The sequence below is a fragment of the Tamandua tetradactyla genome, chromosome 6 (genome assembly GCF_023851605.1).
Source record: "Tamandua tetradactyla isolate mTamTet1 chromosome 6, mTamTet1.pri, whole genome shotgun sequence".
Taxonomy (NCBI): domain Eukaryota; kingdom Metazoa; phylum Chordata; class Mammalia; order Pilosa; family Myrmecophagidae; genus Tamandua; species Tamandua tetradactyla.
Window position 1 is genome coordinate 104,287,932 of NC_135332.1, and position 23,510 is coordinate 104,311,441.

General features: G+C 41.1%; 1 long non-coding RNA gene across 1 annotated transcript in view; it reads left to right on the forward strand.

Annotated features, from left to right (window-relative positions):
- Positions 1-5,321: 5,321 nt before the first annotated feature.
- LOC143688667 (uncharacterized) overlaps positions 5,322-23,510 on the forward strand; it is a 44,204-nt gene continuing 26,015 nt past the window's right edge. Inside the window, exons 1-2 of the long non-coding RNA XR_013178214.1 lie at positions 5,322-5,394; positions 8,702-8,886. This is a non-coding gene — a long non-coding RNA (uncharacterized LOC143688667). The remainder of the gene's footprint in view (positions 5,395-8,701; positions 8,887-23,510) is intronic.

Consider the following 23,510-nt stretch of genomic DNA (forward strand, 5'->3'; position numbering starts at 1 on the left):
TGTGGGTCTAAGCTAATTTTCATATATAAGATCCCATATATAAGATCTGTTCAAATCTTGCATACATTTTGAGCCTGGGCCAAGCTCTTAATCTTATCTTGAAAAATAGATTCAGCTCCATGAAATATTTAGGAGAAATGTATATTTTACTGCAAATTTTGTGGGAGGTCAGCAAGGAGAATCCACAATGTATTCCACACTTCAGAATGTATAATAAAACATCCCATTAGCTATTTCTTTTGCTCCTCGCCATGTCATGTCTTGATCTGATACCAGCTTCATTGTCTCTCTTTCTTCTCTTGCTCCACATAGCCTCTCAACATTCTCTCTGCTTTCCTGAGCAACTCTGCTCAAAATGTCTTTGTCTTATTCTATCCCAGAATATCCTTCTAGGATCATTTTCCTTCTTCCAGTTACCTATAGTTATTCATTTGGTAAGGGACTGTTAGTGGATAATTGATTCACTTTTTGTTTAGCTAAAAATGTTTTTATTTTGCCATTCTTCTTCTTTTTGTTTTTTGCATGCTGTATGGTGGGAGTCACATTTCATTCTTTTTCCATGTGAGTATCCCATTATTGCAGCACCATTTGTTGAATTTTTGCTTGTTTGTTTTTCTTTGTTTGTTTGTTTGTTTGTTTTTGGGGGACGTGCATGGGCTGGGAATCGAACCCCGGTCTTCCACATGGCAAGTGAGAATTCCACCACTGAACTACCCATCCCCTTTGCCATTATTCTTGAAAGCTAATATTTTTGGGGATCCAGTTTTAGATTGAGAGTTTTCTTTATTCTTGAAAGCTAATATTTCTGGGGACCCAGTTTTAGATTTAGAATTTTCTTTCAGTCTTTGAAGACATGATTCCACTGTCATTTGCTTTCATTGTTTCTGTTGTAAGTCTGCTGTCTGACTACATTCTGTTATAGACAATGTCTTTTCTTTCATGCTGCTTTTAAGATCTTCTCTTTGGGTTTGGTGTTATATAGTTTCGCATGAGGAGCCTAGTATGTGCAATTTTTTGAAAAAACTCACCTCAGGGAATTTATACTTCCTGAAGATTCATGTTTTTCATTAGTTGTGGAGACTAAGTAAGCTAAAAGCTTTAGACAGACAGTCTCCCTCATTCTTTTTTATTCTCTCCTTTGGAAATCTGATTGGATACATGTCAGAAATTCCTATTCTATTCTCCCTTTCTCTTACTTTTTCATTTTTTCTAATCTCTTTGTGCTACCTTCTGAATATTTTCTTCAGATCCATCTTCAATTCGTTAAGCCTTTTTCATCTGTGTTTATTTTCCTTTTTCACCTATCCATTACTATTTCTATCTGTTGATTGATCAATTGAGTTAAAGATAGACAGATTTAGAGATAAAATAGATATAGTTTACTGTAAATCTCTGTGTGTGTGTGTTTGATTATATGTAGTTTTATTTCTATAAATCTTATTTGGCCATTTTTTATAATCTTTTTTCCCTTCTTCATTTTTTTCTACTATATGTAGGTATTTTATATCCTGTGGTGGTTTGAAGCAGATATATACATGGACTGTGTACAATAACATGGCCCAAAAGGCCATGTTATTTTAATCCATTCATGTGGGTACAGATCTATTGTGGGTAGAACTTTTGGTTAGGTTATTTCAATTGAGATGTGACCCATCTCATTCAAATTTTGGGGTCTTAATTCTTTTTCTGGAGCCTTTTATGAAAGGATAAAGAACATACAGAAAAAGCCCAGAGAGCTCAGAGAAGCCCCAGAGAAACTGAGAGGAAGTCACCAAAGCTAGAAGTTGGTAGCAATGAAACCCAGGAGAGAAGGGCCAGCAGACATCACCATGTGCCTTCCCATGTGACAGAGGGGTCCCAGATGTCAGTGGCCTATCACATTGTTAATGCCTTAATTGGGACATTTTCATGGCTTTAGAACTGTAAATTTTAAGTTAATAAATCCACATTTTAAAAGCCAATCAATTTCTGGTATATCATATTCTGTCAGCATTAGCAAACCAAAACATAAGCTGTGTCTTATAATTTTAATAGTTGAAATTTGGGGGGGGTTAAATCATGTTTATTGTTTCTGTTGACTCTCACTTACAGTGGCTGGTTACCTTAAGATTTGGTAAATTTTTCTCTTTTATATAACACATTTAATTGAATGTAAAATGTGGGAATCCTTACATGACCAGGTTATGAATGCTTTGCACCAGAGAAGATTTGCATTTCCCTCTACCAGGCACACAAGATGTAATCAAACTGAGACTACTTTGATTTATCTTCTCTGTTTGAAGTTTTCAGGATTAGGTGGCTAGTGAAACAGATCCATGTGAAAATGGGCCCAGAATTACAAATCTTCCTGAGAGACTACCATCTTTATTTATTATTATTATTATTATTATATTATTTTCTAGCTGGAGTTGTGGTGGAGATAAATTTCCTTTCTTGCCTATTTTGTGAGCAGGTATTTTTTTCACATCCACTCTTTCCCTGGAGAGGAAATCCCTTTGAAGGTTTAAGGCTTTACCAGAGTCTCAAGTTCATCCTTTTAGAAAGGACTTAAATGCTCTATTTCTCATTACAACCATTTAGAGTTTTCTTAAAGGGCCAGATTATAAATATTTTAGGCTTTCAGGCCAGATGGTCTCTGTTCCAACTACTTGGCTCTGCTGGTAAAGTGCAGCTATAGGCTCCAGATAGATGAATGGGGATGGCTGTGTTCCAACAAAACTTTGTTTTACAGAAACAGGTGGTCAGCCTGCCTGGTGTATTTTGCCAACCCCTGCTCAGAATCCTAGTACTGGTATTTGATTGCCTGGCTCCTGAATTTTCTTACTTTTTTACTTATGGTTTCTTTTATTTTATTTTGTTCTGCTTTGTTTTATGAGTCTGGAAATTCCCTTTATTATTTTCAGAGCTAATAAATTCATTTAATATTGAAATTTCTCTAGCATATCAGTGCTTTGCAATGGAAGAATATATAAACTATCTAGTCTTCTGTATTTCTAGTAGCAAAAACCCAACAACTTTTATTTACCCTTTGGTTTGCATGCCTTCTCCGCTAAGCAAAACCTGGTACCTAATTAATAACAACCATCTATTTCTTCTTTAAGAATCTCTCCTAGTCCTTTAGCATCTTGTCACACCAATTTATAGCTCTCAGGTTAGGTAGATTTCAGAGGAGAGATACTAAGAGTCTAACTTTTTTTTTTCCAGTCATGTCAAAGGATGGATTTGAAGAAATGTGAGTGTTCACGTGTGAAGGTGACCTTCTGAAAGTTCTTTCAGCCAAGTTTATTGAGCCTCTTCTAGATGACGCTCAGTGCCCTACAGACTAGAGTTCTGAGATGCAAAGGATAGGAAAAAAAACCCAAATCCTGTCCTAGTGGGGCTGGCATTTTAGTAGGGAAGGACAAAAAATAAATAAATGAATAAAACCAGAAAATATCAGGAACTTAGAAATGCTCTGTTGAAAATAAAAGAAGTTGTTTTGGTAGAGAATGACTGGGAGGCTTTTATTTTCACGTTGGACTGCCAGTCAGGGGTCCTCAGTGAGGAGATGACCTCTAAACCTGACTTGAATAATATGAAGGGAAAAGCTTTGTAAAGGTCTGAGGCAGGCAGGGGAAGAGACCATTATAAGCAGAGAGAGGAGCCAGTGCAAAGGCTCCACATAGTGATATTTTTGGTATTTTCAAGGGTCAGAGAGAATGCCAGTATGGCTGGGATATAGTAATAGCAAAACCCAAACAAAAAAGAACACAAAGAAAAAGAAAAACGAGAGTCGAGAAATACTGGCACCATCCCAGGAGGACCCCTAGGCTGACAGCTGGGCAGCAACCCTTCGAAAACTATTGGTCCAAATTAGAGCAGGAAACCAGGAGGCCCAATAAAGAGTGTCTTGAATAAGATAGGAGGTTACAGTTCACACATTATTTGATTGAGAGCCTGGAAGCTCTTAATGATAAGATGAATGCATAGGTCTTCTGCTAATAAGGAAAAACAGAAAGGCGAACAAAACTTGAAGGAATTAAGTTTTAAGAAATTCGTGTTTAAATAGGAAGAAAGCTAAACCATGGCACAGTTCAGAGCTCCTGATGTAATTTAAGAAGAGAGAATGCATTTGACCTTGATGCCTGGGATGTTTTCCTCGATGTACAGGTGTAGTGACGTAGTAGGTTTACTTCACCGACTTTCCATGAGCTCAATAACGCCACTTGGTGCTTCAGGGAGTGATATTTATGCAATAACAGAAATATTATCATTGTTGTTTATGGGTTTAAAGCTTTCAGTTCAACCTCTATTCACAGAGCAAGAAAGACCCAAAGGTAGTTAAGGTCAGAACGTAAACATTGAAAACTGATGCTGCAGAAGTTTGGGCACAGTCTCCCCAGGCTGGAGGTGGATGCACCCCAGAGACTTCATTTCCTGCCTCAAGGAGGATTTTATTTTATTTTTTCAGGGAGAATTTAAATCTTAAATTCTTTGGTACATTTTACAATTTAAAAAGAAGTTTATTGTGGGGTAGCATATATATAACATAAAATATGCCTTTTAGCCATTTTTCAGTGTACAATTAAGTGGCATCAATTAGTTATACATTGTTGTGCTAACATCACCACCTTCTACCACCCAAACTTTTTCATTGCCCAAAATAGAATTGTACCCATGAAGCAATAACTCCGCATTTCTCCCTACCCCCAGACCCTGGGAACCCCCTGTCTATTTAATGTCTCTATGAATTTGCCTATTCTAGATATTTCATGTATCTAGCATAATGTTTTCAGGTTTTATCCATGTAGTAATATGCATCAGGACTCCATTCCTTTTCATGGCTGAAATGTTTTAAAACTTTTTATACTCTGTGCCTATTCCTTTGAAAATCTTATTTTAGAAAGAGTTATCCTTTAGTTCTTTTATTCCACATTAGTTGTGAAACATTTCCTGTGTCCCATTCCTCATGTGCTGGGGAATAAGTGGAGAACAAAATAAAAAATGTCCATGTCCACCGATTGTTATACTCCAGCAGGGAGATTGTACCTTTTCCTGAGTATCTGAAAGACCCAAGTTAACGCAATGGAGTTTTAGTTCCATCTTGGTCATGCCCAGGGACTCTCAAGGTTTGATTGCTCCATGCTATGGGTTGATTTTGCATCCCCCCCCCCCCCAAAAGATACCTTGAAGTCAAAGCACTCAGAAAGTGACCTTACTCAGAAGGAAAGTCATTGCAGATGGAATTAGTTAGTAAGGTGTGGTCATACTGGAGTAGGGTGTGTCCCAGTATGACCTGTATCCTTATAAGAAGAGGACAAGAGACAGACACGGAGGGGAGAAGGCCATGTGCTGATGGAGGCAGAGACTGAAGTGTTGTAGCTGCAGTCCGAAGAATGATTTCACCACCAGAAGGTAGGAAGAGGCAAGGAAGGCTTCTCTCTTGCAGGTTTCACAGGGAGCCTGGCCTGGCCAACACCGTGATTTGGGCCTTCTAGCCCCCAGAACTGGGAGACAATATATTTCTGTTGTTTTAAACCACCTAGTTGTGGTACTTTCTTACCACAGGCCTAGACATCATGTATCCAGTGGTGGCTTCTAAATCTCTATTTTCAGGTCTTGTTCCTGAGCGTCAGAGATGCATGTTCAAACGTGATCTTCCTCCAGTATTCTCCACGCTCCATCAGGACACCTCTCATCCTCCCCTGACCTTCTCCCCTCCAGCACTTACACACCACTCCATGTCCAATCAACCCCCAAGGCCTGTTGATTCTACTTCCTTGTAGACCTCATGCCATTTCATTGATACAGGATCCACTGCTTCTACTTTAGTCCTGGCCAACATTTCTCACTTGGATTATTGCAACCCTTCAGTAGTCTCCAGTTCCCACCATGCAGCCAGAGGGCTATTTCAAACAAATCCAGTCATCTCATTCATCTGCCTAATAACCTTCAATGACTTCCCATGGCCCTTAGGAAAGAGTTCACATTCCTTAGTATGACTTGCAAAGTTCCAAGTTACTTTTATAAACTCCTCGACTTTCTTCCCAATATCCACATAACATCCACTTGAGTTTTTATCATTCTTCTCTCTTCTCTCTCTCTTATGTGTGTGTGGCACACACACTTGGGCATACATATATGCCACTCCATCTCTTCCCTAGATGCTCCCCTCACCCCCAGCTTTCTTCCACCAAGGGCTTCTTGTACAACTGCCTGCTCAGCTTCCCGTGTTACTGGCAGGGCACAGAGCCCATGCTTGGGCATGAGGGTCTGCTGGTTTTGGTGTCACTCTGACTGTGTCTGGGGTGGGGAGATTTTAGAATGCAGGGTCTGGGCGTCTATCACCTTGGTTCAAATCACGGTTCTACCACTTTCTTGGGCAAGTTGCTTAACTTCTCCTAGCCTTTGTGGGCACCTGTGAAATGGGGAAAATGACAAACTTATCACATAGGGTGGTTCCAAGGCTTGTTCAGTGCCCTGCAGAGTCCAGCTCAGAGCAAGCCTCCCTGAGGGTAAGGTAGCGTCTTACCACTGCTCTTTTGTTGTCATTGGTCTCAGTTTACAGGTGTGGTTCTCAGGGAGGCCTTTCCGACTGGGATGGGTCTCTGCTGCCTCTGCTTTCATCCTTCCTGTATTTCCTTCCATGACACATCCCACTCTTCACTGCAATGTTTTGTTAGATTGTCTGCTAGTGTGTGAGCTCTGGTTCCAATGATGGGGTTTTCCTGCCATCTTCCCAGTGCTTGGAACAAAGTAGGGGCTTGGGAAGAAACGCGAAATGCATGAGATAGATGGAGAATTTCGTAAACCTCACTTGACCCTGGAAATAATTCTCTGACCTTGAGAATCGTGGGAAACTGGGATTCCCTAGCAGGACAGCTCTGCAGCTGGAAACGCATTAGTGATTCTATAATTTAGAAAAGCTGTAACGTATGTATGTATGTATTGACTTTTTAAATGCTTATTTTCCCATCAGGTTCTTAACTCAGAGAATGTCAGGAAATGTGTCTAAACACCCAAAAGGTGAAACCGCCCTTACCGGGTGAGCACAAGAGGGGTTTGGAACCGGGCTGGTAACCAACCCACGCCTCTCAGCCCACAGTGTCGGTCTGCCTTGGAAACTTCCTCCTTTCCGGGCTGAGCTATTTATTCCCCGATGCCCTCGTTCGGCGGGTCACAGCCCCCGGCAGTGCTCCTCCCTGTCTATGTGGTTTTGCGCTGAGGCTGGTGCCGGGGTGTCGGGGCAAGTGTGACAAGGGCTTGGGCAGAGACTTGGCCCCTTTAAGAGCGCAGACAGGCTCCGGGAGGGCCGTGGCTCCCGCAGGCCCGCAGCCAGCAGCAGAGCCCAGCTGTCAGCAGGTCCCGCCGGGACCTCGGCGGTGTTCACAGGAGCGGTCAATGATAACCCCTTCCAGCTCCTGGGCAAGCTGCACAGTGACCTCATCTGCAGCCCGATGAGCTCATCCACGTGAAATGTAGCGAGTGCAGGACAGGAGCTAGCAGGCTGTTCTGGGTGCCCAGCTCAGGAGAAGCTGTTCTCCACGTCTTGCTCAGGAAATGAGCTGGAGAGCTGTCCACTTTGTAATTATTCCCAGTCAAAGACGGACTCATAAATCAAATGGATGTGTTGGCTAAGGGAGTGGGGCTGAGAAGGAGGGATGCCTTGTGCAGAAACGGGAGTGGCTACACTTGTGGGTTGGTTATGCTAGGGTAGTTGTGTCCCCTCTTGCCTCCCAAGAATGGACACTGACCCTAGGCTAGGTACAGCCTCCTCCCTACCGCCACTCCCCTACAGACTGTTAGGTGCAGCACTTTGAAGATGTTGGTATACAAACAGGATGTGAAACACACTACAAAGGGCCAAAGAAATGCACCTGCTCTTTTAACTTGAGGGTGGAAGTGGCACTAGATATTTTTTTTATTGTTTATCATTTTCTTTGAATTGTATTTTCTCTCCCCCTCCAAAAAACATTGCATGTGATTACATGTGATGACTAGGAATATAAAATAAATGACCTTTGCCATAGGCTGCTGGGTTTATTAGCCCCTTTCAAGCTCTTCACGATGTAAAGGACATGCTGACCTACATGGTCCCCTCCTTCCAGCCCAGCGCTGGCTTGTGCCCGTTCTCTCTCTCTCTTCCTCTCTCTCTCACTGAAGCAGGAGGAGTTCTGCTATTTGGGCATTTAACAGCTTAACTCTTTGTGTTACTCCAGAGGGCTCTGGGATTTGTTTTGGGATAGTGTCCGGCTTTGGGATTTAAACATTTTTAATAAAAAAAGTTTTAAATTTCAAAGTAGCTGATTTATATTGCACATATCATGGGCATTCTGTGCATATTGTCAAAAGAAAATAAAGCAGAGGTGAAAGCAAGCCTAATAAACAAAAGGGGAAGAAAACAAATAAACAAAAGTTAAATAGGGCCAGAGATCAAGAATCTTTTGGGTAAGCGATGCACATAAAAAGCCTCTTGTGGGTGGAGGGGTGGGGTGGGGGAAACTGATGCAAAGGAGCAAATGTTTATAAACTTACAGACTCATCCCATACGCTGTGAGGAGATCAATTAGCCATAGAGGAGCCACTGCTGCTTCTCTTTAAATGCCTGACAAAACCAGTTATTAAAAGATGGGATCTAACCCTTTCAGGGAGGGGGCGCAAAGGCTTGGCCGTAATAAGCAGAGAACATGGTTTCAATGGCGCGTTTGTTGTTTGCTCGCAGGCATGCACTCTGCATAGTTCTTCTCACTCGAAAGCCTGGAGCAGCACGGGAGGGCGTTCAGATGACTTCCTCGAAAATCTGGACCTGCGATGCCCCCTGCATGAAGATGAATGCGTCACTGGCAAATGCCTCCCTAGCCTGTCCAGAGTCACCTACACAGTTCACAAATGGTTTTTAAGAGCAAGGTAAGCTTGATGGAGAACCGGAGGCTGTGTATTTAAACAATTACAGGCCTGTGAGCGTCTGAGCCTCCTGCTGCAAGGTCCGGAACAAGATGGTATAATATGTACATTTTACATATCAATGGCAGAGGAGGCTGTTTCCAGATGGCTGTACCTATTTCAAAGCCACCTTTTTATGCAGAAGGAAAACCGGGTGACCTCCCTCCAAGTAAATGTGTTTTGTAAGCCCTGGGAATGAATGCTTAAAAATGGTCTCGGGCTCTATTTTAAGTCCAGTCCAACGTGTTGTGTGTGCACAGCTGTTCGTGGCTGGCATGTGGTAGCATATTAAAAGGAAGATTACCATTTTCCATTTTTTCCCTCCCCTTCTGAAAGCTCGATATGCATTGATGAAACTTGTGGAATAAACAGGCATAATGAGACAGGGAAGCCGCGTCTCCAGGCACCAGTCGGTGCACATCTGGAGTTGGGAACGTTCTAGAGATAGTTACTTATTCCCAGGAGCCGCGGCCAGAGCGGGAATGGGAGCCCCGTATCCATGGTGAGCTTTCCTATCTCACCGTGCCAGGTGTGCGCGTGTTATTTCTTGGAAAGGCTGTCTGTCCTCTGAGGGGCTGGGGAGGGGAGAGGATGAGACAGGAAGGAAGGGATAAAAACAGGAGGGAGGTAATTATGCGCCACCTTGCCCAACTGAGCCAGCTCTGGCGTCTGGAATCGGGGCTGGGTATTGGAAGGGCGGTGGTGGAGTCAGGTGACGCTCGCAGAGCGTGCCCCCCCCACCCCCCCGCCAGCCTCTTCGCTGGTTTCTATGGGTACAAGACCAGGAAAGAGAAACCCCTGGGTCAGGAAAGAAGCTCAGACCTCACTACCGAGTAGGATGTGCCTGGGAAGGTCCTCGTCACACCTCTCTCCTATGCAGTATGATAGGAGAGAACTGATTCCCTGGATTTCTACCTCCCAGTTACGAAATGGGAAGGGTTTCAAAACCTAAGAGGCTGTGAATTAGGAACAGGCCTTCTGGAATAACGTTTTTACTGGACAGATGGCCGGTTGATCTTTATATTTCTATGTGATGGGTACAGAAAGTGAGAAGCTGGGAACTGCATGGACCTACGTCCCAATAAGTCACCAGGCTGGGAAATTTTACCTGGAAAGAGATTCAGTAATAGGTTCATAGACTTAGGGATTTTTTTTTTTTTTTTAGTTGCAAGATTGTGAGGTTGCAGATGCTCTGTGTAAAACAATGCCCCGCAGGGGAAAGTCGGGGAGGGGGAGTGTGGAGTCCAGCTTGGGGCCACCCTAAAAAAAGAGCTATGAACAGCAGCTGCTTCTATTGTCCATGCCAAATGCTGCCCATTAGTTTAGATCTCCTAACTCCTTGCTTCTTTCTTTTGAACCAGATGTGACCAAGCAGGAGTTTGTCAATTCATAGGTGGATTGCAGATGGTGGGAATCGGGGAGAGGAGGCAGAGGGGCATATGGTGGGTGAGGGGCCCAGGAAGGAGGATGTGCTCTGCTCTGACTCAGATGCTGCATCTTCCTCTTCCGCCTCTGCTTCCAATCTGTGATTCCCACCACTCTGCCCTTGGGACTTGGTGGCTAAGGCCAAGTGGGAAAAGGGCACCTGTGATATCTGATCTTCCAGCTCAGACGTGGACAGGTGGAAGGTACAAGACACACTTGCAGAGGATTGGTGGCTGCAGATTAGTGCTCAGAGGAGCTATAGAGAGGCAGCTCAAGATGGAGGGCAGGAAAAGGGTGAACAAGAGAGCCCCTGCTGCTGGGACCAGGATGAACCTGGATGATGAAACACAAGGAAGCAGGCAGGAAAAGACAGTTACTTCATTCAGCCACATCTGGCGAAGGCGTACATTAAATCCCCAGGCAGTAGGTGTCATTGTCACAGTCAGAACCATATGACCCGGAGTTTAGTGTTTCGGCGCCGGCACTGTTTCTTAAAGAATCCGTCTTCTTTCTTTTCCCAAGTTAGAGGACCTTTTGGGGTATGAAGCAAAAGAGCTGTTTGAACAAATTGTACCCTAACTAGTGCAGCCAAGAGCTGGGAGCACAGAATGGGGAGACTGGTTGAGTAGCTTCTCTTACAGAGCTTATTCTTGACCCTACATCAAAGGGATGTGGCCCAGTAAATGGATCCTCCAGAAACAGCCTTCTGTCCCTTATGCCCTCTGCTTCTCATGGAGATGAGGAGAATAAGTGGCAAGATTTATCCTCTGAGGGGCACAATGGTGCTTCCAGAGCCGTTTCTGCCACATGGTAAGTGACTGTGATTTCCAAACTACACAGCAGTGAATTCTTAATTATAGCTGGTAAAAGTGAGATGGGTGCAGCCATCAATTCAAAAGTGCTTAGCCAGATTGTATATCTATATTTTTATGCCATGGCACAGTAATCCCAATATATGCCAGAGAAACTCTTCATGTCAGTGAAGAGATAAATATGGGAAGAATGTCCCGCACAGCAGTATTTTAGGTTCTGGGGACTTGGAGGTAACATAGGGACCTATCATTTGCATATAAGAAATGCATATAGGAATGCATATAGGAAATGTGGTGAAAACTTGTGCGGGAAAACCACATAGCCATCTGAAGCCCTGAATGAGGATTACACAGAGCAGCATAGTTCTTTAGAAAGTGTGTTGAATGAAACGGTAAGAAACAGAACAAGATCAATAGATGACATTAATGAAAGCATATGCCTACAAACAATCTTATACTTAAAAAATACTGTTTAATTCTAAAATATAACATATATACAAAGCAAAGAAAGAAAAAAAGCAATTTTCAAAGCACACTTCAACAAATAGTTACAGAACAGATCCCAGAGTTTGTCATGGGTTACCATTCCATCATCTCCAATTTTTCATTCCGGCTGCTCTACAGCATTGGAGGCTAGAAGGAATATTAATATAGTGATTGAGCAGCCACACTCGCTTGTTAAATCCCATTTTCTTGGTTATACCTCCTCCTTCTCCTTTAATCCTTTTCCCAATCCATAGGGATCTTTGGGCAATGCCTGTTCTGACTTTTTCATGTTGCGAAGGGTCTACACTAAAAGGTAGAAGGATGCAATTAATTGATAATCCTGGAGAGGCTGATCCCTCTGAATTTCAGGGTTTATCTGACCTAAGAACCCTCCAGGAATTATATGTTCCTGGAAGACAAACCTAGTGCATGAAACCTTTATAGAGTCTCACTTCTGAGCCCTAGGTGTTCTTAAGAGTCAACAGGAGTGATGTTGATTGGGGTTTGGCAAATCATGGCTAAATAGCGGCATAAATTGATAGTGGCAATTAACGCTATCTAATTGAAGCTTACATAACAGTAGCCTTCCAGAAGAGCCTCTTGATTCCATTTGATCTATCGTGGCCCCTGATGCCTTATTTTATTACAGTTCTTTCCCCCTTTTTGTTAGGAAAGTGTTGATGATTCCACAGTGCCAGGGCCAGACTCATCCCAAGATTCATGCCCCATGTCAGGAAAATCTTCACCCCTGAAGATATACATTTCCAATGGCCAATTCTGATGCGTTAGATGAATATCCACTGGGTGAAAGGGATGAAGAAGGAAAGTAATGGGAACGGAGAATTGAGGGTGGAAATTCAAATAAAGAGAAAAAAGAGCGGGAACATGAAATGACCAATTATGATAATGAGCCATGAACCAAGGAAATAAAAAACTGAACTTTGCACCTGAATTTCTATGTATAAAATTTATCTATATCTATCCGTCTACCTACCTACCTACCTACCTGCCTATTTACCCGTCTGCCTATCCATCTAATCATCTGTCATTGTCTATCAAAGGCCATAGTTTCTGTTGTTAAAGGTACTACAAAATGCATGTGTATCATCAACAACCAATCAGTCATCCAGGTCAGACATTCTTTAACCCTACCCTCTGGGTTTAGTACTGTGTTAGGTATGATGGAGGCATAGAGAAGTGTAAAGTATTGTCTTTTTCTTAGAAGACACATTGGCAAATATATGTGAAACAATAGTGTGCAATTCAAAAGAGCTTATCATTAAGACCCAGGAGGGGTTTTATAAAACATAGCATGTGAGCCATATGAGATTCAAAAGGAGATGGTTGGTGAGGACAGGAAGGGTCAGAGAAAACATCATGTCACAGGAAGCTCTGGCCTGGGCTTTGAAGGCTGGGAGGAGTTGGCTGGAAGGAGGGGGTGGGGAGAAAACATTCTAGGGAGAGGGGACGGAAGTCTGGGCAGAAGCAGGAAATTAGCGCTGGGATAGGACCTTGACGGCAGCTGTCAAGCCCAAGTGGAGCGGCAGCTTTGAGGTGGGGATAGGCAGGTGCTGTGAACACTTATGGGTCTGTATAATATTCATCTTCTGAAAATGGTGCTTTCCCCAAGGTCCCCTATCCCATGGGTTGCTTGGGAAGCCATCTTGTCTAATCTACTTACAGCCTCTCTTGCCCTGCTCAGGGTGTGGGGACCGAGGGTGGGATTTGCCATTGGGCCAGGAGGTTGTGTCTGCGACCTCTGGTATCCTCTTTTGCTTTTGTGGTTTTCCTTTTTCACGTGGGAGTGCCTCCCAGCTTTACCTCACTGCTCCTGCCATGAGACAAAAAGAAGGGGCCCCTTTCTAAAATGACAATCCTACACTGGCAAACATTACATTGCAAACTCTCATTCTACACACCTGTGGACAGACCTTCCAGTGACCATTTCTAAAGATTTCTTTAAAAATCAAAATCCTTCATGCATGTGTTTAAAAAGTCAACAATTCTATGAAATCTGCGAAGAAAATCAGACCTCTCCTTCTTCTTCCCCTCCATTTCTTTTAATTCAGAGGCAGTCCTTGAAGCTGTATCAGTGGATTCTTTTGTATTCTGTGTTTCTATTGAACAGGATTGTGTTACTCCTTTTTGATTTTTCCGTGTTAAGTGCTATCTCCGGACCTTGCATGAAGGGAGGGGAGGATTTCGCTTTCTTTCCTCTCTATCCTTTGACACAATGAGCATTTTCCTTCCTCCATTGTTCCAACGCAGCCCATATTAGAAATTTGGTTAGGTCACTATTTAGAGAATGCTATACGGAGCTGAGTTATGTAGTAATGGAGTACCTATGATTGATTTTCCATTTCTAAATAGCTTTTGATCTCTCTGGATCTTTGCTGTCCCACACAGTAGCTATGGGGCCACATATGGCTTCTGGATACTTGAGATATAGCTAGTGTGACTGAGGAATTCATTTTTAATATGGTTCAAATTTTAATAGTTTTTTATCTAAACTGAAAAAATGATGGTTTTTAGAAAACTTTTGGTATACTTGGAACAAGTCGGTCATGTGAATCATTTTTTTCAGTGGTAAACTTTATGAAAACTAAATATGGCCGAAATCAAGGGTTTCTGAGAAAATTGAGTGTGCAAATTGAGGTGTGTTACACATGCAAAATACACACTGGATTTCAAAGATCTAGTGGGAAAAAATAACATAAAATATCTTTGATAATTTTCTATGAATTGTAAGTTGAAATAATATTCCAGACATATTGTATTAAATAAAATACATTCAAATTAATTTCAGCTATTTCTTTTAAAATGTTATTTAATTTTTTAAATGTTATTGAAAATTTAAAATATTTCATGTTTAATCTTCTAGTGGCTACTAGAAAATTTAAAATTACATTTGGGATTCATACTATGTTTCTACAGGATAGTGCTGCTCAGAACTATAATTGTTTATTTGGTTTTTCCTTGCATTTATCAATCCCCAACTTGATGCTGGTTCTTGATCTCCTCTTGGGATGAAATTCACATCAGACATTCTGTTGCTTCATCATCCAGGAAAAGCCTCTCTTGAAGCTTCTGATGAACTTTGGAGTTCAAGTATGGACTGTCCCCTGTCCTTCTGATGGCCCCCTTCACTGGTGTCCTGGAAATTCCTTTTATTATAATATTGAGTTGAAGCCTGTTTCTGGAATCTCATCTCTTCCTCCCTCTTGGTTCTTTTCTTTGTTTTCTGAAACACACCCTCCAAGAGTTCCTTAGAAAAGGTGAGTGGGAAGTAAATTTTTTTGAGACCTCATCTGTCTGAAAATGTCTTCCTTCTTCCCTCTACACATGTATTCGATTGATGGTTTGTCTGGGTAGGAGTCTAGTATGGAAATATTTTTCAGAAATTGGAAGGCATTAGGCCATTGTCTTCTAGTTTCCTGTGTTGCTGTTGAAAAGGTCCAAGTCATCTGGTTCCTCATCCTTTGTAAGTGACCTTTCTCTTTCTTTCTAGAAGTTTGCAGAATCTCCTTTATGTTACCAGTGTTGTGAAGTTTCATGATCATGTAACTTAGGTGTGGGTCAGTTTTGGCTAAGTCTCAGTGAACTCTTTTTCTCTGGAAACCATATCCTTCAGTTTTGGGAAATTTCCTTGAAGCACTTTGTTGGTGATTTCCTCCCCTCTATTTTCCCTGCTCTCTCTCTTTGGAACTTTTTATTATTTAGGTTTGGTCTTTCTCTACTATTCTTCCAATTCTCCCATCTTTTCTGTTTAATTTTCATCTCTGTCTTTTGCTCTCCTTTCTAAAAAGTTTCTTCAACTTATCTTCCAATCCTTTTGCTGAGTCATTTATTTCTGCTATCATGCTATCATATTTTTAATACCTAAAATTTCTTTTCTATCTTTTGACCACTTTTTGCTTTTTAATAGCTTCTTGTTCTTGTTTTATAAATGCAATTTCTCTTACTGCATCTCTGAGGATAGTAATGATAATTTGCTTTTCTTTTCCCCTTGTAGTTGGAAATCCCTTTCTTCTGAGTGTTTGGTCTTTTTCTTTCATGTTAAAAACTTCTTCGAAAATCCAATAATACTGGTTCATCTGCTCATATTTAGAATGGGGGAATAAAGTGATGGGGAGGTGTGTGCCTGTGGGTGAGGTCTTGCTGAAAGTGAATTTCTCTATAGGATGGTCTGTCTATGCTGGTTGCTGGAGAAGCCTCATGTGAGTTGCTATAGGTCTTCCCTCTATTGCTGGGCAGATTCCCCAGAGGAGAAACTCCCAGTCTCTTATTGGTGTTCTGGGAGCTCTGTTGGGGAATAGGACTTGGGATTTCAACATTCAGAAAGTGTACATTCTCCAACCTACCTGTTTCAGGATGGCATCCTGGCCTGCTGTTGGCTGCCTCTTCCAGTTATCTATTTCTATGTAACATATTACCCCCCAAAAACTTTGTTGCTTGCAACAATCATTTAGTTTTGCCCATGATTTTTGGGGTCAGGACCTCAGTAGGTTCAGCAGTGCTTCTGATCACATGGCCACCTCTGGTGCAGCTGGGCCAGAGAATCCACGTCCAAGTTGGCATCTTCACTCCCATAGCCGGTGCTTCTCTCTCCATGGGTTCCTGCCCTCTATGCCCTGTTCACATGTCTTGGCCTTCTCATAACATTATGATCTCAGGGTCATACTTGTTACCTGGTGTATTAGCTAGGGTTCTCTAGAGAAACATAATCAGCAGGAAATACCATAGGTATAAAATTCATGAAAGTATCTCACATAACTGTGGGAACATAAAGTTCAAGGTCTGTAGGGCAGGCTGCAAGCTGGTAACTCTGATGAAGGTCTGCGACGAACTGTCAAGAGAGGGTATGAAAGGGTCCAATGTCTGTAGGGCAGGCCACAAGCTGATGACTACAATGAAGGGTCTGGATGAACTCCACAGGAAAGGTTCGCTGGCTGAAGTAAGAAGAAAACTGTCTCTTCTGAACCTTCCTTAAAAGGCTTCCAGTGATTAGATTAAGTGTCACTCATTGCAGAAAACATTCCCCTTGGCTGATTACAAATGTAATCAGCTCTGGATGCAGCTGATGTAATCAAGATTTAAGTCTATGAAATGTCCTCATAGTAACAGACAGGCCAGCTAGCCTGGAGCTGGCTTGCATTCCCATGTGAGCCCCTGGTCCTGGTTCTGAAGCAAAGTAACTCTCATGCATCTACTGGGAGCATATATGTCTGGGGGTGGCCTGAAGGATTAAACCAGGACACTTGTCCCAGGCTTGCCATCTGTTCTAGTTTGCTAGCTGCCGGAAGGCAATATACCAGAAATGGAATGGTTTTTAAAAGGGGAATTTAATAGGTTGTTAGTTTACAGTTGTAAGGCTGAGAAAATGTACCAGTTAAAGCAAGTCTATAGAAATGTTCAATCTAAGGCATCCGGGAAAAGATACCTTGATTCAAGAAGGCCGATGAAGTTCAGGGTTTCTCTCTCAAGTGGAAGGGCACATGGTGAACACAGTCAGAATTTCTCTCTCATCTGGAAAAGCACATGGTGAACACTGTCAGGGATCCTCTCTCACCTGGAAGGGCACATGACAAACACGGCGTCATCTGCTAGCTTCTTCTCCTGGCTTCCTATTTCATGAAGCTCCCGGGGAGGCATTTCCCTTCTTCATCTTCGAAAGTCGCTGGCTAGTGGATTCTGCTTCTCGTGGCTATGTCGTTTTCCTCTGCTCTCTCTGAATTGCTCTTTGAATCTCTTTCATTCTCCAAAATGTTCCCTCTTTTATAGGACTCCAAAAACTAATCAAGACCTACCCAAATGGGTGGAGACATATTCCCCCAACCCAGTTTAACAACTACTCTTGATTGAGTTACATCTCCAGGGAAATGATCTAATTACAGATTCAAACATACAGTATTGAATAGGGATTATTCTGCCTTTATGAAATGGGATTTAGATTAAAATATGGCTTTTCTAGGGGACATACATCCTTTCAAACCAGCACACCATCCCAGAACTTGTTCTGTGTGTAGAAGGTAGTTAATAGAGCTTTTCTATAGAACACTGTAGGAGAAAAGTCAAATCACAGCTTCTTGGGGCAAAGGTTTGCTGGCTGTGGGATATACAGCACAGTGCCCAGGGCCATGAGGAAACACTTTCCTAGTAAAAGGGGGAATTCCTAGAGCTATGCCTATATGCCTAGGACAAGATGCATGTGCAAAAAAAAAAAAAAAAAAAAAAAAAAAAAGGGAAGGACCCTACATTTGTGCCTCAAGCAATTATGTAAACTTATTGTTAAGACATTATCAACTTATTACCTGAACTTCTGCAAAGACTAAAGGTGTTTTTTTCTTTTCTCTCTCTATCTTTCTTTTTCCTTTCCTGTCCTTCTTTCTTTCTCCTGGCATTCAAGGAAATCTCTATCATATCACTAGCTGGATACAGCCTTAAAGAACAGATGACTCAGTGTTTAAATTTCAGAGACAACACATTAAAATATAAACATTTCCATACTTCAACAAAAGGTTACAAAACATACAAAGAAAAAAGGAAATTATAGCTCATGCAAAGGGGCAAAATAAAGAATTAGAATCGATCAATGACCAAAGATTGAACATACCAGACAAAGATTTCTTAAAATGGTCTTAAATATGATCAAGAGCTAAAGGAAAACATGGGCAAAGAGCTAAAGGAAATCAGGAAAACAATAGATGAAAACCAAGTGAATATCAATAAACAGATAGAAATCATGAACAAGAACCAAGCATAGCTAAGGATCACAGTAACGGAAATAAAAAAAATTCCCTAAAGAGGTCCAATAGCAGATTGGTGCTGGAAGTAGTAAAGCAGTGAGCTGGAAGATAAGACAATTGAAATTATTAAGTATGAGGAGCAGAAAGAAAAAAAAAATGAAGACAAGTGAACAGACCTTGAAAGACCTGTGGGACATCATCTTTCGGCATTGTGGGGATCCCAAAAGAAGAAAGAGAGAAGGGGCAGAGACAATATTCAAAGATATAATGACTGAAAATGTTCCAAGTTTAGCAAAAGACATGAATACACATATCCAAGATGCTCAGTGGATAAATCTATACAACGTCACACTGAGATATATGATAATCAAATTGTCAAATGCAAAAAAAAAAGAGAGAGAAAATTCTGAAAACCACAAGAGAGAAACAATGTGCCATGTACAAGGAAGCCTCAATAAGACACATTTCTCAGGAAATCATGGAGGAAAGAAAGCAGCGGGATAACAGATTGCCAAATGGAAAAAACTGCCAACCAAGAATTCTGTATCTGACAAAACTGTGTTTCAAAAATGAGTGAGGGGGCAGGTCATGGTGGCTCAGCAGAAAGAATGCTCGACTGCCATTCCGGAGACCTGAGTTCACTTCCCGGTGCCTGCCCATGCAAAAAAAAAAAAAAGGGAGGAATTAAGATATTCCAAAACAAAAGCTTAGGGAGTTTATTACCATTACAGCAGCCCTACAAAAGGATGCTAAAGGGAGTTTTTCAGAGTGAAAGGAAAGACAATATAGCAAAGGGGCATGAAGAAATACAGATCTCCAGTAAAGGTAATAACATGGGGAAATATTAATAACAGTACTATTACATTTTTGATTTGTAAACCTAATTTTTAATTCCTAAGGATCTAAACTGCAAATGCATAAAAACGATAAATCAATGGTTAGGGACTTATAACAATGTGTAAAAATGTAATTTGTGACAAGAACTACATAAAGGTTGGGGCATGGAGGGTCAAAGGAACATAGTATGTTTACTGAAGATAAGTTGGTTTCAAAGCAAACAAGATTGTTATAGATTTAGGGTGTTAAATTTAAACACCATGATAAGAAAATATTAGAAAAATATGCATAGAAGGAAATGAGATGATTTCTTAAAAAGTTCACTAGAAAAAATGGGTAATTTTTCTAGTGAAATGATATTGAGTAGACATTTCTCCAAATAGGATTTACAGATGGCAAGTGAGTACATGAGAAGATACTCAATATTATTGGCCATGGGGAAATACAAATCAAAGCTATTAGAATGGATATTCACAAAAATAGCAAGTAACAAGTGCTGGTGAGGATGTGGAGAAATGGGAACCTTAGTAGATTATTGGTGGGAATGTGAAATGGCGAGGTTGCTGTGGAAAATGGAACTGCCGTATGATCTGGAAATCCTACTTCTAGGTATACACCCCAAAATCTGAGAGCAGGGACTTGGATAGATATTTGTACACCCATTGTTGTAGGATGGTAACAGTGACTAGTGCAGGAGGAACTCAAAGGTCCATCCTCAGATAAACTGATACACAGAATATGGTGTATACCTAGAGAGGCATGTTCAGCCCTAGAGAGGAGTGAGGTTCTGTTGCTTGGTGCTTTCTGGATGGGCTTTGAAGACACCATGTTGAGTGAAATAGTCAGATAGAGAGGGACAAACACTGTTTGATTCCTCTTATAGGAAATAGTTGGGTGTATAAATTCACAGAGGCAGAAAGTAGAGAACAGGTTGCTGGGGTGGGGGAGGAGGTGGAGGGGAACATCAAGGTGTAATGGGTGTAGGGTTTCTCTTTGGGATGATGGGAAGTTCTGATAATGGATGACGGTAAGGGTGACACATAACGGTGTGATTAATCCCACGTGGTTATGTACTGATGTTGGAAAGTTTATGTTGTATATATGATACCATGGTTTATAAAAAGGAGAGAGAGGAATGGTCATTGTTCCTTTACATGATCCTGGGCTGGATCTAATAATGGAGGAGACAAGCTCAAAAGGAAATTATTGTGGCATGTGAAAAAATTGAACAATAGACTGTCAGCTTTATATCAACATTAAATTTCTTTCTTTTTTTTTTTTACTTTTCTTATTGTGAAAAATGCACACACATAAATATACATATATAAAAGCAATAAATTTCAAAGCACACTGCAACAGTTGAACAGATTTCAGAGTTTGGTATGGGTTACAATTTCATAATTTTAGGTTTTTACTTCTAGCTGCTCTATGATACTAAAGACTAAAAGAAATACCAATATAATGATTCAGCAGTCATATACATTTGTTAAACCCGACCTTCTCTATATAACTCCACCATCACCTTTGATCTTTTTTTGGGTCCATGGTCCGGGAATCAAACCCAGGTCTCCTGCACGACCTTTGATCTTTTTATCCCACTATTTAGGGTATATGGGCTAAGCCCATTCTAAATTTTTTATGTTGGAAGGGGCTGTCAGTTATACGGAGTAAGGAGATGGAATTAGCTGATGTTCTGGCCCCTATACATTCAGGACTTACCTGGTCCAGGGACCCATCTGGAGGTTGTGTGCTTCTGGAAAGTTACCCTAGTGCATGGAAACTTTGCAGAATCTATTATATTGTCCTAGGTGTTGTTTAGGATTGGTTGGAATGGTTTTGGTTAGGGTTTTGCAAATTACGATAGGTAGCAATGTCGAATTGAAGCTTGTGTAAGGTAGCAATGTCTAACTGAAGCTTGACGTCCAGAGTAGACTCTTGACTTTATTTGAGCTCTCTCAGCCACTGATACCTTATTTGTTACACTTCTTATCCCCATTTTGGTCAGGATGGCATTGTTGATTCTACAGTGCCATGGCCAGGCTCATCCCTGGGAGTCATCTCCCACACTTCCTGGGAAACTTTCACCCCTGGCTGTCATGTCCCATGTAGTGGGGAGGGCAATGGTTTCACTTGCAGAGTTGGGCTTAGAAGAGAGTGAGGCCACATCTGAGCAACAAAAGAAGTCTTCCAGAAATAACTCTTAGGCATACTTATAGGTAGGCTAATCTTCTCCACTACATACATAAGCTTTGCAGGAGCAAGCCTCCAGATCAAAGGCTTGGCCTATTGATTTGGGTGTCCCTAATGTTTGACAGTATCAGAGGTTTCCCCAGCGTAAAGTTTAATAGTTCCATATTTTTTCTCCTATCCCTCAAGGAACTTTGCCAATAATTTTTGATTATCTGCTTAATACATTCTAGAATGTATCCAGGCATTACATTAAGCTATACAGGATTAAAGGCCCTCATTCTTATTCTGGGCTCCCTGTGCTTCAATTGTTTAAATGAGCTATCCAGACAGGTTGAGTTAGGTTATGTGCTACAGAAAATTCAGTAAGCCTCTCCTTAAATTTTGTCCTTCTCCCCAGTATTTACCCCTGGTGTTGCTGGGTAACTGTTGATGTTTTCCTGTTAAACATGGCCCATAGCATGCAATAGCAGTTTTCCCCATACCCTGAACCTATACACTGTTTGTACAAGATTCATACCTTTGCAGTAGTTCATGTAAAAACTTGCTTATATTTGCATTGTTAATCAGTGGGGCACATGGATCTATACAGCTCTTTTCAATCATGTTCACCTTCAATATAGTAATATTGCTTATAAACCCACTAGTGAACTGTCTTCATTTCCACCTATTCCCTTACATTTAAGTTCAACCTCATTAGCTAACCATTCACCCATCTCTAGCTTCCGTGTATCTGTAGGTCTCCTATATTCTGTATTATAAGCCTCTGATTTTAGCTATATAATGGTCATAAAAGTGGAATTATATGGTATTTATTCTTTTGTGTCTGGCTTTTTCACTAAGTATTGTGTCCTCAAGTCTTATGCAATTGTCATGTGCTTCAGGACATCATTTTGTCTTACTGCTGCATAATATTCCATCATATATATATATATATATATATATATATATATATACCACATTTTGTCAATCCAGTCATCTGTTGATGGGCATTTGGATTGCTTCCAACTTTTGTTGTTTGTGAATAATGCTTCTATGAACATCAGTGTGCAAATGTCTGTTTGTGGTACTGCTTTCGGTTTTTCTTGGTATATACCAAGTAGTAGCATTGCTGAGTAATAGGGCAACCTGATACTTAGTTTCCTAAGGAGCTGCCACACTGTCTTCCATAGTGGCTGTACCATTATACCTTCCCACCAGCAGTGCGTAAGTGTCTTAATTTCTCCACATCATCTCCAACATTTGCAGTTTTCTGTTTGTTTAATAGCAGCCATTCTTATAGGCATGAGATCTCATTGTAGTCTTGATCTGCATTTCTCTTATAGCTAATGAAAGTGAGCATCTCTCCATGTGCTTTTCAGCCATCTGTATTTGCTCTTCAGAAAAATGCCTATTCATATTTTTAGCCCATTTTATAATGGGGTTGTTTGTTCTTTTGTTGTTGAGTTGTACGATTTCTTTATATATACAGGATATCAAAACTTTTCCCAATATGTGATTTCCAAATATTTTCTCCCATTGAATTGGCTGCCTCTTCACCTTTTTGACAATGTCTTTTGAGGTGCAAAAGCATTTGATTTGAGGAGTTCCTATTATCTATTTTATGTTTTACTGCTTGTGCTTTGGGGTAAAGTTTACACCCTATTACTAGGTCTTGAAGATGTTTCCTACATTTTCTTCTAGGAACTTTATTGTACTGATTCTTACATTTAAGTGTTTGATCCATTTTGAGTTAATTTTTGCATAGGGTGTAAGGTCAGAGTCCTCCCTCATTCTTTTGGTTATTGATATCCAGTCTGCCTTGCCCATTTATTGAAAAGACTATTTTGTCCCAGTTCAGTGGATTTGGGGGCCTTGTCAAAGATCAGTTGACCATAGATTTTGGTGGTATATTTCTATACTCTTGAGTTGATTCCATTGGTCAGTACTTCTGTCTTTGTGCCAGTACCATGCTGCTTTTTTTTTGTTATTGGTTTGTTATAAGTCTTCTGGTCAATCGTTTTATTTTACAGTTGAAGAAACAACTGCCCAGTTAGTGGCAGAACTGGAACTCAAGGCAAGATGTCTTTATTGCTAATTCATTGTACTTTCTACT